Source organism: Gossypium hirsutum, chromosome D03 (assembly GCF_007990345.1).
Source record: "Gossypium hirsutum isolate 1008001.06 chromosome D03, Gossypium_hirsutum_v2.1, whole genome shotgun sequence".
Taxonomy (NCBI): domain Eukaryota; kingdom Viridiplantae; phylum Streptophyta; class Magnoliopsida; order Malvales; family Malvaceae; genus Gossypium; species Gossypium hirsutum.
The window spans coordinates 36,488,549-36,503,965 of record NC_053439.1 but is presented as its reverse complement, the minus strand read 5'-3'; the positions used below and the strand labels follow the sequence as shown (position 1 = coordinate 36,503,965).

Below are 15,417 nucleotides of genomic sequence, written 5' to 3'. Positions count from 1 at the left end.
TCGCCAGAATCAATTTTTTGCTGCGCCACGAGGCGTACCGATGATCCAACAAGAATAAGCCATGTAGAGGAGAAATGATTAATAATCAGCCTTGGAAGCCCCAAATGAAGGATTAACGAGTCATGGATATATTTGACCCAGATCAGAAATTTGGAAGGGAAATTGCAATCTACTAAGGAGAAAAGAGCCTGAAATTATCCATTAAGGAGAGAGGACCCAAACGTTCATGTTACAGCCCAAATCAGCCATCTAAATCTAATTTTAAATAATTAAAACTTAACCCCAAGACTCCTTCACATAACCATTCAAACCCCTCCTCTTTTTCTAGCATTTTCTCTCATGCTCCAAGCTAAAATTAGCAAGCCATCAACTCGTCTTCCTCCATTCAAGGGTCGACCACATGGGGAGAGAAAATCAAGGCTCCAAAATTCTATTTTTAGCCGTCCTTCACTAGTATCAATAGGGCATCACATTTCTATTCATTCATCACTTAATTCATTCTTCTTTCTCTTTTCATTTCCTCTTCCATTTGGCTCTCTTTTCTCTCCTTTTCCATTCTCTACTTTTCCCCTCTCAAAAGTGTGTTTGCAAGGTTTGAAAGAAACCCCAATTCGACTACATTGAAAGCTTTTTAGTGAGGTTATTTTGACAAGAAACGAAGAGCCAAGGAAGGAACAAGCGAGTTGTGCTAGGTCAAAACCGGCTTAAAGTTTCTTCTTTCTTGTACATTTTTTGTTTTTGCTCAATTTTTAATGAACATGATTGCAACTAAGTGTTTTTTTCAATAAGATATTGATTGCTTAATTCTATTGGTGTTAGAATGATTTGATTTCTATAGTTTAGTTTATTTAATTATGTTAAAAGTGTTTTGTGCTTTCGATAGTAAAATTATGACTATATTTCTTATGCATTATGAATGTAAAGAAATGACTGAATTAATTAATGAATCTAAACAAGGTTTTAATTAATTGACAAAATACTTGTGTGGTGTATGTTTAACTAATTAAGAATTAAATCTGTAATATTAACAAAACTATTATTGCCTTACATAACCTTGTAAAATGTTTTGTTTATGAAATATTAAGTTTATTAGGCAAAGAAATATTCTAGGTAGACTTAGTAATTAAATAAATTTAACATATTTACCCATTAAATGAAGGTTAGTAAAGGATGGACTTGCCATGGAATCTCCGTAACCTCTTTTAACATTGTTTAAATAAATCTAAGCTAGGAAAGAAATTATTCTAACACAAGCATGCTATTGTGATAACTCTTACAACTTGCATATTTTGTGTTTTCTTTGTTTTACATACTTAGGTAATTTGTAGTTAATTAAATTAGTTAGTTAATCCACTTTTATTTGTTTGCATCACATTATAAGCTATATTATTTTTCACAAATAATTACTTATACAGTCCCTGTGGAGAAAATAATCTGTACTTATCACTTTATTACTTGTCAACGATTCCAAGTTTTTGGTGCCATTGTGAGGAACTGTGTTTAAAGACATTATTTGTGAAATTATTATTTTTGAAAGTTGGTTTAAATTTTCTGTTGAATTTTAATTTTGTTATTTTTGTGTTTTATTTAAGGTGTTTATGAGTATTGGCCATATCATTACTTTCTCCAATAGATCCTGAAATCAAAAGAACATTTAGACAAAAGAGAAGACAAGCAGCTCAAAGATAGACTAAAGAAATGAATCTTGAGAATCAGAATCAAGATCAAGGAAATAGAGCTGCAAATGCTCAAAATTTGATCATTGTTGCTGATGATAGGGACCAATCATTAAGACAGTATGTTGTGCCACTTTTCTATGAACATAATTCGGGTAGTGTTAGACCCTAAATTAAGGCAACATAGTTCAAGTTGAAGCTTGTTATGTTTGAGATGCTTCAAACAGTGGGCCAATTTAGTGGGATGCCTACTAAGGATCCCCATATTCACCTTTTATTGTTTATGAAGGTGAGTGACTCCTTCAAGCTAGCCAAAGTTATTGAAGATGCATTAAGGTTGAATTTGTTCCCAAACTCACTGAGGGACAGAGTAAGAGCCTAACTAAATTCAACACCACCGGGTTCAATTTCTAAATGGCAAAAATTGACAAAACTCCCTTCCCAAATGAAATACTTTCCACCTAGAAAGAATCTTAAGTTGCGAAATGAGATCACTACCTTCCAACAAATGGATGACGAATCCTTGTATGAGGCATGGGAGAGATTCAAAGAATTATTATGAAAATACTCTTATTACGGGATTTTGCATTGCATCTAGCTAAAAACATTCTACAATGGTCTCAACGCACAAACGAGGATGGTGGTAGATGCTTTTACGAATGAAACGCTTCTTTCTAAGTCTTATAATGAGGCTTATGAAATTTTTGAATGAATAGATAATAATAACTACTAGTGGCCAACCAACCAGGCAGCCATAGGACGTAGAGTTGTGGTAGTACATGAAGTTGATGCGCTTACATCACTTGCAGCTCAGGTATCATCTATGTCCTCAATGCTTAAGAATTTTACTACTAATAGGTTCAATAACAATATGACAGGAAAACAGCCTAGCCAATTTGAAAACATCTATTGTGTGTACTATAGAGATGGACACATGTTCAACAATTTCCCATTAAACCCAGAGTCCATCTATTATATGGGAAATACAAATCAAAATGGAAGTGGGCCAAGATCGCAGTCGAACTTCTACAACCCTTCTTGGAAAAACCATTTAAATTTCTCATGGAGTAACCAATGAGCGAGTCCTAGAAACACTTACATGCAATCAAGGCCAAGTCAGGCACTAGGATTTAATCAACAAGTTCAAAAACCATCCTAATTTGAATCCTGCACTAGTTTGAAGAACTTGTTGAAAGCGTACATGGAAAATAAATACAGAATTATTCAAATACAATCAACAACATTAAAGAACTTAGAGAATCAAATGGATCGGGTAACCAATGAACTACAAAATAGACACAAGGCATTTTTCCTAGTGACATAGAGAACCCAAGAAATCTGAGTAAGAAGCATTGCAAAGCAGCCACTCTGTGAAGTGGAAGAACACTAAAGCCCAATGTTTTCAAGAACAAAGATGAGCCCATTGACGCTCAATAAAAAGAATAGGTTCAATCAAAGGTTGAAACTCCAACTTCACAGAAACTAGACTGTAGGAACTCTGATGAGGTAAACCCTAAAATAGTCGATCCTATTAAACTAACACCTATGTCAAATGCTGAGAAAATGCCACAGAAGAATTCTCCATCACAAGTTAAGAATATTCCACCACCCTACCTTCAAAGACTTTAGAAACAAAAGCAGGAATTCCAATTCAAGAAGTCTTTAGACATACTCAAGCAACTTCATATCAATATTTCATTGGTGGAAACTCTTGAAAAAATGTTGAACTATGTGAAATTTATGAAGGACATCTTTTCCAGAAAAAGAAGACTTGGAGAATTTGAGACGGTAACATTAAGAAAGGGGTGCAGTGCATTCCTGTAGAACAAGCTGCCCCAAAGATGAAAAATCGAGGATGTTTCACCATACCCTGTAATATTAGGGAATCCTATTATGGTAAAGCATTATGTGATCTAGGAGCAAGCATCAACTTGATGCCTACGTCTATATTTAGAAAACTGGGCTTTGGTGATATTAGACCTATAATGGTTACGCTTCATTTGACAGATCAATGCTTAGCACAACCGGAAGGAAAAATTGAGGGTGTACTGGTATTTGTAGATAATTTCATTTTTCATACTGACTTTTTTTTCCTAGAATTTGAAGAAGATTAGGAAGTGCCAATCACCCTAGGAAGGCCTTTCTTAGCCATCAGAAGGACTATAATTGATGTGCAGAAGGGTGAGCTTACCATGCGTGTTCAGGATGAACAAGTAACATTTAATGTATTTAAATCTATAAGAATTCCTGATGCCATTTACGAGTGTTCTGCAGTATCCAAATTAAAAGCTTTAGCTGCAGAACGGGAACTCATTTCTGTAGAGGACACATTAGAGCGGGTTTTAATGTCAGACCCTCCTAGTGATGAGGAATCGAATGAAAATTTAGCTTTGCTAGAAGCTAATTTAAAGGGATTTATTCCTCAATTCTCAATCACATTTTGAATCTTTGGAATTGGAAAACTGAAAGCATGCCCAACCAAATGTGTCAATCAAAGAGCCACCTCAATTAGACGTCAAGGTTTTATTGTATTTTTTAGGCACTTTTTTGTCCACGTGGAGTACACAAACCCCGATATTATCATTGTAACAACCTATTTTTAGTGAAATCATAACAAAGGTTTCGGAAACACAAATCTAAAGTAAAAATTTATTTTATTATTTTTCATGGTCTACATCACGATAGTATTACTGTATATACCATTTACATGTTTAATTTGATAAAAAAGACTAAATCACATAAAGTTTAAAAGTTAGGTTCTAACAACTAAAGGTGTTAAATAGCTATAGAACATTAATGTGGAGGTCCTTATGTGGTAATTAGACCATTAGTAAAGTTAGTGGATGTACATGGCTTGTATTATTGAAATTATGAATAATTTTAAAGGATATTTTGGTAATTAGAAAATAAAGTTAATATTAAATAAAAACAAATTGAACTTCATCTTCTTTAATTCTTCTCAACCAATTTTAGGGTAATAGAAAATCCATTAAAGGGCATTAGATTTCGATAACTTCTCCTTGTCTATTTGGTATGTATTTTTTACCCATTTTTCATGATTTTTGACCAATTTTAGGATATGAATTATATTCAATTGAGTTGAATTCATTAGTATAGATCCAGTTAGACCTCGTACAATGTTAGTCGCCTTCGTATCTATGTACACTCGTCGAGGTAAGTTCATGTAATTAAATTGTGTAATTATATGTTCTGATTGAATTAGATGTATTTTATTTGCATTATCATTATATATGAATATCGATCGCATATCCGACGACGTACGACGATTATCGAGTCCTATTTGAACCTTACGAATTCGTAGGATACAAATGGCATGTCATTAGGATTTCCAATTTCAAATCTTATGAACTTACTAATACTCAACTCGTATAAGCTTATGGATACTCAGCTCATATGAGCGTACCGTTATTCAGCTCAAAAGAGCTTACCATTATTCAGCTCGGAGGAGCTTGCAGTTTACAACTCGTATGAGCATACATGTACATGAATTGACGGATTACAGTTCAATACACCTCGTGTGTACTACCTACGTATCCAACGATATTCTAAATAGTTCAACGGGCACAGTTCTATTACGAGCCTATTTGAGTTCAATAGGAACTAGTATAGGTATTTGCATGAATTGGATGGAAATGATTTATATATGATATACGGATACATGGTATAGATGTTACATGTATATGGAATATGAATAGTAGTTGAACTCATACATGATTCTCGGTTGTTATATGAATGACATGGCTAACTTGGTTGATGAGTATGTGTTAAGCTTTTGGCCAAATGGAATTAGGATATGCTTTGATTTCCTTACCTTAAATTTGATCAAAATGATAAGTTAAATTCTCTATTATACTAACTTACTAAGCTTAAAAGCTTACTCTATGTTATTTTCTATGTTTTATAGTGATTCCAAAGCTCATTCGGTTTGGAAGCTTGTCGGAGCTATATCACACTATCTATCGGCTCCTTTGGTACTTTTGGTTATTTAATTTCGATTATAATACCATGTATAGGTTAATTTTGCCAATGTTTGCATATAAGTGTTTTGTTGTGATTAGCCACCTTTTTGGCTTGTGTTTGGTATATTTTGATGTGTATATATATGTGGCCTTATCATATTTGATATGGTAGAATGATGGAAAGTAAAATGTGGTTTGAATATGCGTATAAGATATGTGATATACCTTGGTGAGATTTAGTGCTTTGTTATGGAAAACTTATAGGTACATTGATGTTGGTTAGAATGGTATTTTTTGTACCATTTGGAATTATTGGTATTTTGGGTACCAAATTGTTGAGCTTGATAAGTGACCTATATGATAGGTTTTGGTACAATTATGCATATATATATTTGGTCATCTAGGTAAGTTTGGATACTTGATTGACATGTTTTTAAGTTGTTATTTGAGGTGCCTAGTGGCATATTGATTGTATGTGGCGATATTACATGTTTTAAACTTGATTTTTGCTGATTTTGGATGTCTATTTATAACATGGTTATATGCAAATTGTTGTGTTTAGGTTGGTACCAATTTGGATGAGAAATGTGGCTTGGAAAATGGTCTATTTTTGTCCACACGAGCAGAGACACGGGTGTGTGTCTCAGTCGTGTCTGACACACAGCCATGTGTCCCCTTTATCTTTTAAAGAGCACAAGCAAATATGCTCACACGGCCTAGCACACGGGCATGTGGCTTGGCCGTATGGCACATGTCAGTGAGTTACACGGGCACGAACACGGGCAGGGAAATAGTCGTGTGTCCCCATTTCGAATGCCCACACAGCCTAAGACACGGGTGTGTCTCTTGGCTGTGTGAGTCACACGGCCTGGCCATACATCCGTGTGACCCTTTTAGCCTTAAAAATTTTAAATGTTTTTGAAATATTTTTTGAGTTTCCAATTTAGTCTCAATTGGTTTCTAATAAATATTTTGGGCCTCGAAGGCTCGTATAAGAGACAATATGTATGAATTTTATTTTTTTTTACATGAATGCTGTATGATATGAAATGCTCGTATTTTCTGTCTATTTGATTTGAAAATTTTGGTAATGCTCTGTAACCCTGTTTTGGCAACGGATTCGGGTTAGGGGTGTTAAATTTATTGGTATAAGAGCTACGATTTAGTCGATTCTCAGAGTGAACATGTGATAGTGTGATATCTTCTGACCGTTTTATAACATGTTTTTATATAGCAATAACATCCAACGAAGTTGATTCCGATGAAGTAGAGAGTAACACTCAAGCCTCCATTCATGAAGTAGCTTCGAGTGGTACGAGGCCTGTATCTGAGGGCCAGGGAGGAAAGGCTAAGGAAGTCTTCTTCCAGATGATGAATGATTGGTTCACCGAGTTCGTACAGATGAACTCGGCTGCTCGACAACCTTCACCCCTTCTTATTCCCCAATTGATTCCCGTTATTCCTCAAGGTACAGAACCAATCCGAGTTAGTAAGCCTTCTACTGATAAGATGCATAAGTACGGGGCTAAAGAATTCCAAGCTACAGTTGAGGATGATCACGAGAGAGTTGAGCTTTTGTTAGAGAATACCATTAAAGTTCTTGATGAATTATTTTGTTCACCGGCTGAATGTCTTAATTGTTCGGTATCTCTATTAAAAGATTCAGCTTATTAGTGGTAGAATACATTGAATTCTGTAGTGCCGAGAGAGAGGATCACTTGGGAATTATTTCAAATTGAGTTTCGCAAGAAATATATCAGTCAAAAGTTTTTGGATCAGAAATGTAAGGAATTTCTAGAGCTCAAGTAGGGCCGTATGTCAATGTCTGAATATGAACGAGAATTTGTTCCATTAAGTAAATATGCTCGAGAGTGAATTTCGATCGAGACTGCAATATGTAAACGATTTTGAAGATGGATTAAACGAAGATGTAAAGCTATTAGTTGGGATATTTGATTTGAAAGAATTTGTTACACTGGTTGATCGGGCACATAAAGCCGAAAAGCTGAGTAAAAAGAAAAGACACGCTGAATTTGAAGCTAGAGATTTGAGAAAGAGATTGATGGGAAAGTCATATCAGTCAGCATCGAAGAAATCTAAAGAACATCACTATCGTTGTACTGCTTCTGCGGGGTATTCTAATAGAGATAGAGATACCAGACACTCCATTCCTAAACCTCATACTACATCTATAGCGAGTATGGGTAGTGTTAGAAACACCAGACCTGAGTGTAAGCACTGTAACAGGCCACATTATGGTGAGTGTCGAATGAAGAGTGGAGCGTGTTTCAGATGTGGTTCCTTCGACCATTATCTTAGAAATTTCCCTGAGAAGTTTGAGAAAGAAAAAGCTCAAACCATGAGGTTAAGCAATACTGCTATGAGAGGTAGACCACTTCGTAATCCGGGAAATGTGAGTGGTAGCCATTGTGTAACGAAAGACTCTGTTGTGGGATCCGAGGCACGAGCACCAGCTAGGGCTTATGCTTTTCGTGAATGCAAAGATGCTTCTACACCAGATGTTATTACCGGTACTTTCTCTCTTTATGATACTAATGTAACTTCTTTGATTGATCCCAGATTGACCCATTCATATAATTGTACTAATTTAGTGTCTAGTAAGAATTTACATGTTGAGTCCACTGAATTCATGGTTAAAGTATCGAACCCACTTGGCTAGTATGTGCTAGTTGATATGGTTTTCAAGAACTATCTATTGATGACTCGGGGTTATAATTTTTCAACTAATTTGATATTATTACCGTTCGATGAATTCAATGTGATTTTGGGCATGGATTGGCTAACTCTACATGATGCTATGGTAAATTGAACATGAAAGCTTATCATATTGAAATGCCAAAATGGTGAGATGTTTCGTATTGAATCAGATAATTCGAACAGGTTGCCTATTGTGATAGCAACTATATCAGCACAAAAATATGTGAGAAAATGTTGTAATGCTTACCTTACTTATGTATTGGATACTAAAGTGTCTGAGTCGAAACTTGAATTAGTGTTAGTGGTTTACAAGTATCCTGATATGTTTCCAGAGGAGTTACCTGGATTACCGCCGATCAGAGAGGTCGAGTTTGATATTGAACTTATACTGGGAACATCGCTGATATCGATAACACCTTACAGGATAGCTCCTATGGAGTTAAAAGAGTTGAAAGAACTGTTACAAGAATTGACAGATAAGGGTTTTGCTCGACCTAGTTTTTCACCATGGGGTGCCTCGGTTCTGTTTGTTAAGAAAAAGGACAGATCGATGAGATTATGCATTGATTGCCGTCAGCCCAACAAAGTTACAATCAAGAATAAATATCCACTATCTCGTATGGACGATTTGTTTAACCAGTTGAAAGGTGTCACAATGTTCTCTAAGATTGATCTCTATTCTGGCTATTATCAGTTACGAGTGAAAGATTTGGATGTGTCGAAAATTGTATTTAAAACCAGGTACGGACACTATGAATTTCTTGTGATGCCATTTGATTTAACTAATGCACTTGCAGTATTTATATATTTGATGAACAGAATCTTCAGACCGTATTTAGATATATTTGTTGTCGTATTTATTGATGATATTCTGATATATTCCCAAGACAAGTCTGAGCATGCCGAGCACTTGAGAATTGTGTTGCAAACTATGCAAGATAAACAACTGCTTGCTAAATTCAGCAAATGTGAGTTTTGGCTCCGAGAAGTTGGTTTTCTGGGACACATAGATCGACTAAAGGCCTGAGAGTTGATTTGAGTAAAATTTTAACGGTTGTTGACTATAAACCACTGAGAAAAGTATCTGAAGTCAGAAGTTTTCTGGGATTAGCTGGTTAGTACTAGATATTTGTAAAAGGCTTCTTCATGATAGCTACATCGATGACACGACTATTACAGAAACATGTTAAGTTTGAATGGTCTGATAAATGTCAGCAGAGTTTTAACCAGTTGGAAGCACTACTGACCGAAGCACCAATTTTGGTTCAGCCTGAGTCGGGTAAAGAATTTGTGATTTCCAATGATGCGTCATTAAATGGTTTAGGCTCTATTTTAATGTAGGAATGCAAAATAATAGTTATGCCTCCAGACATTAAAAGCCACATGTGAAAAACTCTACGGCACATGACCTAGAATTGGCAGCTATTGTGTTTTCGTTGAAAATTTGGCGAAACCATTTTTCCAGTGAAAAATGTCACATATTTACCGATCACAAGAGTTTAAAGTATCTGATGTCGCAAAAAGATCTGAGTCTGAGACAGCATAGATGGCTCGACCTGTTGAAACATTATGAGTTAGTTATTGATTATCATCCAGGAAAAGCAAACGTAGTTGCAGATGCTTTGAGTAGAAAGTCTTTGTTTTCTTTGCGAGCAATGAATACACGATTGACATCGTCTGATGATGGCTCGATTTTAGCTGAGTTAAAAGCTAAACCGATGTTTCTACAGTAGATCTGGGAAGCTCAAAAATGTGATAGTGAGTTGTTAGCTAAACGAGTACAATGTGAGTCGACTTCTAATTTAGAATTCTAGATAAGACCCGATGATTGTTTGATATTTAGAGGTAGAGTTTGTGTACCAAAGAATCTAGAGCTTATACAGAAAATTTTGTATGCATAGTGGTTACTTGTCTGTTCATCCGGAAGCAATAAAATGTACAGTGATTTGAGACAGATGTATTGGAGGCCGGGAATGAAACGTGATATTTCTAGCTTTGTATCCAGATGTTTAATATGTCAGCAAGTTAAATTTGAACATCAGGTACCTTCAGGACTGTTACAGCCAGTGGTGATAACAGAATGGAAATGAGATAGAGTTACTATGGATTTTGTATCGGGGTTACCCTATCTCCGAAAAAGAAAGATGTTATCTGGGTTATTGTTGATCATTTGACGATGTCTGCACATTTTATTGCAGTACTTACAGATTTCTCACTTGACAAATTAGCTGAGTAATATGTTTTTGAGATTGTCAAATTACACGGACTGCCAGTCTCCATTATTTCGGATAGAGATCCAAGGTTCACATCGTGATTTTGGAGAAAGTTATAAGAAGATATGCTTTTACCACTGCTTTTCACCCTCAGACTGAGGGTCAGTCCGGGCGTGTGATTCAAATTCTCGAAGATATGCTTCAATGTTGTGTACTAGAGTTTAAAGGCAACTTGGAGAAATATTTACCGTTGGTCAAATTCATGCATAATAATAGTTTTCAGTTGAGTATAAAGATGGCACCACATGAAGCTTTATATGGTCGTCAATGTCGAACTCTATTATACTAGACTGAGCTTAGTGAGAAAAAGAAACGCGGGGTTGATTTGGTTCACGAGACTGAGGAAAAAGTGAAAGTGATCCGAGATAGTTTGAAAGAAGCTTCAGATCGTCAAAAATCGTATGCAGATCTTAAACGCAAAGATATAGAGTTCCAAGTCGATGATAGAATATTTTTGAAAGTTTCGCCCTGCAAGAAAGTTCTTTTGCTCAATCGTAAAGGAAAATGAGTCCGTGATTTATACGACCGTATACAATTACTGAAAGAATCGGACTTGGTGCGTACCAATTAAATTTACCGTTAGAGCTTAAAAGGATTCACAATGTCTTTCACGTGTCTATGTTACGTCAGTATCGATCTGACCCTTCACATGTTATTTCCCCGACGAATGTTGAGGTTCAGTCTGATTTTGTGACAGCCCTAAATTGACCCTAGTCGGGAAGTGGTTTCGGGACCACAAAACCGAGTTATGAAATAATTAATTGTTATATTCTATGCTTATTATGTGTGTACATGCATATGTGGAAATTTCATTCCCTAATTTTGCCAATTGTATGAGGAATTATTAAATAGGGATCAACATGAGACATGGTGAAATATGATAGGCTAATTTTAAAGGGCTTATTAGTGCATGTCAACACAAAGGTGGACTTGCATGTCAAATTTGCCCAATTCCCTTATAGTGGCCGGCCAAGATGGATTGATGATGGGCAATTTATTTGTTGAATTAGATATTATAATAGGAAATTGGGTTATTGGAGACATAATGAATAATAGGAAGAATGGGAAGAAAACAAAGTCTTAACTTTGTTCTTCTTAGCCGAACCAAAAGGGAGAGAAAGGGGAGCAAACATTCGGCCATTGAAACCTAAGGAAGGTTAGTAAATCAAGTTAGATTTTTTTTAAATTCTAATTTGTTTTAGGTTACTCATCATGCTACTTACTTAGCCCATGCCAAAACTTTGAATTTGGATGGTTGAATTGAACATTCGGTTATGGTAGATAAGGAAGGAATTTGATTTTTATCTTTAAGTTTTGATGAAGAAATTGTTGATGAAAGAAGTTGATCTTGTTAAAAACTATAATTTCTAATACTCATATGTGTAATAGCCGAACCTAGACTTTGCTTAATGTCTTGAGCAAATGCCGATTGGGTGTTTTGAAATGGATAAATTAGGTGTTTGATTTCCTAAAGGTTCGGCATAGTACATGATATTTTTGTTAGTATGCTTTCGAAGAATTTGAGTAGTGTTATGTATAAGTAAGATTATTACGTACGGTCTTGGCGGTATATATGTACAATTGATCTATTTAGCTAATAATATCTAGGGAGTATGACCTTAATTTGAACAAAATAGAATCGGCCTTAAGCTTGACTAAATGGTTCGGTTATGGTTAGCTTAGAAGAAACCTATATGAGATTGTTGTATTAGGTCATAATCTACTTGGGACAGCAGTAGTAAGGTGGTTTTCGAAAATCGCCATAATTTGTAGGAGCTGAATTAGAAGCTGAGTGAATTATGTCATTAAAGCTTCAAGGTCTATTTTCTTACAAAAAAACTATAGAAACAAAGAGTTGCCGATCTAGAGATATTTGAAGTATTGTGGGCTGAGTCAAAATGACTGCTGGATTCCCTGTTCTGTTTTTAGAAAATCATTATAAATTGTACAAAAATGATTATAAGATAAAATTTATATGCTTAGACTCCTTAATGAGTCTAGTTTCAAATGAGATTAAATACAACACATTTGGAATTCTGTAAAGTGAGAAATTGGATTCGTAGTGAAGAGTGGTCAGAATAGTCAAACAGTGAAATAGGGGAAACTTTAAGAAAAATCTGGTATTGATTGGCCAAGCCTAAAATTCTGAAAATTTTATGGATGGAAGATATACGAGTCTATATTCAGGGAAAATTAACGGCAAGTGATTTGGAGTTTAGTAGCTCCAGTTATAAGTAATTTAGTAACTACTGCTCAGGAAAACAGCTCGTAGTGAATATGTGATTTTGTTGTAAACATTAATGAAAGTTGCCGATGAATTATTTATTGATTAATATAAAGCTTGCTATAATCTATGTGTGTGAAAGTCGGATCAATATATATAATATTATTCTGAAAGTAATACTTGAATAGTCGATTAATGACTATTTTAAATTTTGTTGAACTTAAGCTCAAGAGCAAAGGGGAACTAGATCCGATAAAGGGAAGGAAAAAGTAATTGAATAGCCGTTGAAGTCGTTCGACGACATTTGAGGTAAGTCTTCGAGTAATGACCCTACTTGAATTATATTGAAATGAATAGTCATACTATGACGGATAGTCGAATGTGCTTAGAGACTATGTTATAAAGCCAATTGAAATTATGCTCTTTGTGTGCGGCTACTGAGCCGAAATTTGAAAGGTTTAATAAATGTTTTGTGTTTGAGCCTTAGTAACGAAGAAATGATATGGATGTGTTATGATTATTGATATATGTGTGCATGAGCATTGGAATATATCCGGGCTAAGACCCGAAGGCAATTATGCGAGTTAATATATCCGGGCTAAGACCCGAAGGCAATTATGCGAGTTAATATATCCGGGCTAAGACCCGAAGGCAATTATGCGAGTTGATATATCCGGGCTAAGACCCGAAGGCAATTATGCGAGTTAATATGTCCGGGCTATGACCCAAAGGCAATTATGCGAGATGATATATCCGGGCTAAGACCCGAAGGCAATTATGCAGGTTGATATGTCCGGGTTAAGACCCGAAGGCAAATGTGTTTGCGGTTGTATTCGGTTAAATACCGAAGAAACTTGGGTTTGAATGTGAGCGTTTTGTGCTGTAACTAATTCAATAAATATGCTCGACCAACCCGAACGATAAGGTATGTTGCATGTGCATTGGAAAAGTCGATTCGTTTTAAATAGTATTCGTGCGATCGGCTAACGAATTTTCGGCTTTTAGAAAGGTTGATACCTTGTGTATATATGTTGATGAAGTGTGAAGTAAGTAGGATTATGAGAATGTGTGTAAATAAAATGACTTAGTTAGCTATGTGAATGTAATACTGTAGTCAAAGCCGATTTCATTACTTGAGACTTACTAGCTTAAAATGCTTACCCGGTTGCTTTGGCTCTCTGTTTTATAGATTTTGTTCGTTAGCTATCGGATTCGGATCAGCGAAGTCGAAGTCATCTACACTATCAAGCTCTTTTGGTACTCTTTAGTTGAACTCTGGATATGGCATGTATAGGATTACCCCCTGTTGTTTAAGTTCTTTTGTGATGTATGTGTGTAAAGCCATGCGAAAATGGCTTGTAGATGTGGAGTATGGCATTAGACCATTTGTGTTTATGTATGTATATATATATGGTTTCACGATGTGACTATGGATTGAAATGGAAGTGTTGGGCTAATGATCAGCCATTGGAATGGCTAAATATGATCACATGTGGACCTATGTATGGCCAAACCCTAGTTGGTCCATGGTAACCACAAAATAGGTAAAGTTTATCTTGAAAACAGATTTTGACAGCAACAGTGGTGTAGAATTGAAAAATCACATAAATTCGTAGGAGTGGAATTAAATAGTGAATAAATTATGTAATCGAACCTTGATGAATCTACTTTCATATGGAAGTAACGAAACAATTATAGGAACAGTACAGAAAGAGATATTCGGTTCTTGTGGAACAGGGCCAGAACAGTTTCTGGATTCACTGTTCCGCCTTTGGAAATTCACTATAAATTGACCAGAGATAATTAGGGTCATACATATATGTATGGATTCCTCTCTGAGTCTAGTTTCCATAGAACCAAACGGCATTAGTATTGAAGCCCTGTGCAGAGAGATATCCCAGTCGTAATGGAAAAGGTCAGTGTAGTCGACCCTGTAACATGAGAGACTTTGGCTAATAAACTGTACTAATTGGCCCGACCAAAAATTCTAGAAAAAAATATATATAGGTGGGGACATGAGTCTAGTTTCAGGGAAAAATACTAAAACTGATTTTTTCGAGTTGTAGATATGTTCTGCTATACATGCCATTTTATGTGATTAATTGATGTGTGGTGATTTCTGACATTTGCAAATGTGTTTATTTATATAATGGATCCCGATCCACCGAGCCGGTAGCTGATGATCTTGAGAGTGTACGCCTGCTCCCGCACAAGGACAGCGCGGTGACTCTCAACTAATGCGAGTAACCGAATGATGAAGCTAGACAAGCTTCTATAGCGTGATGAATGATTGTTCAACAATACATCGAACTATACGCTGTTCCACAACCTCCATTCCGACAACACACCCCCCCACCTACAATACCTCCCGTAACTGACCAAATAAGGTAAATAAGCCCAATACCGAATCCGAAAACATGGGCTACTGAATTAAAGCTACGGATAGCGCGATGCCGAGCAAGCTGAACTTTGGTTGGACAACACTATCCGGGTACTCGATGAGCTATCTGTACACCCGATGAATGTCTAAAGTTGCTATCTCCTTG

General features: G+C 35.9%; 1 non-coding gene across 1 annotated transcript; it reads right to left on the bottom strand.

The window, feature by feature from the left end:
• Positions 1 to 2,152: 2,152 nt before the first annotated feature.
• LOC121215726 (small nucleolar RNA R71) lies at positions 2,153 to 2,259 on the bottom strand. The gene has a single exon (XR_005911702.1). It is a non-coding gene; the product is annotated as a small nucleolar RNA R71 (small nucleolar RNA).
• Between the last annotated feature and the right edge of the window lie 13,158 nt (positions 2,260 to 15,417).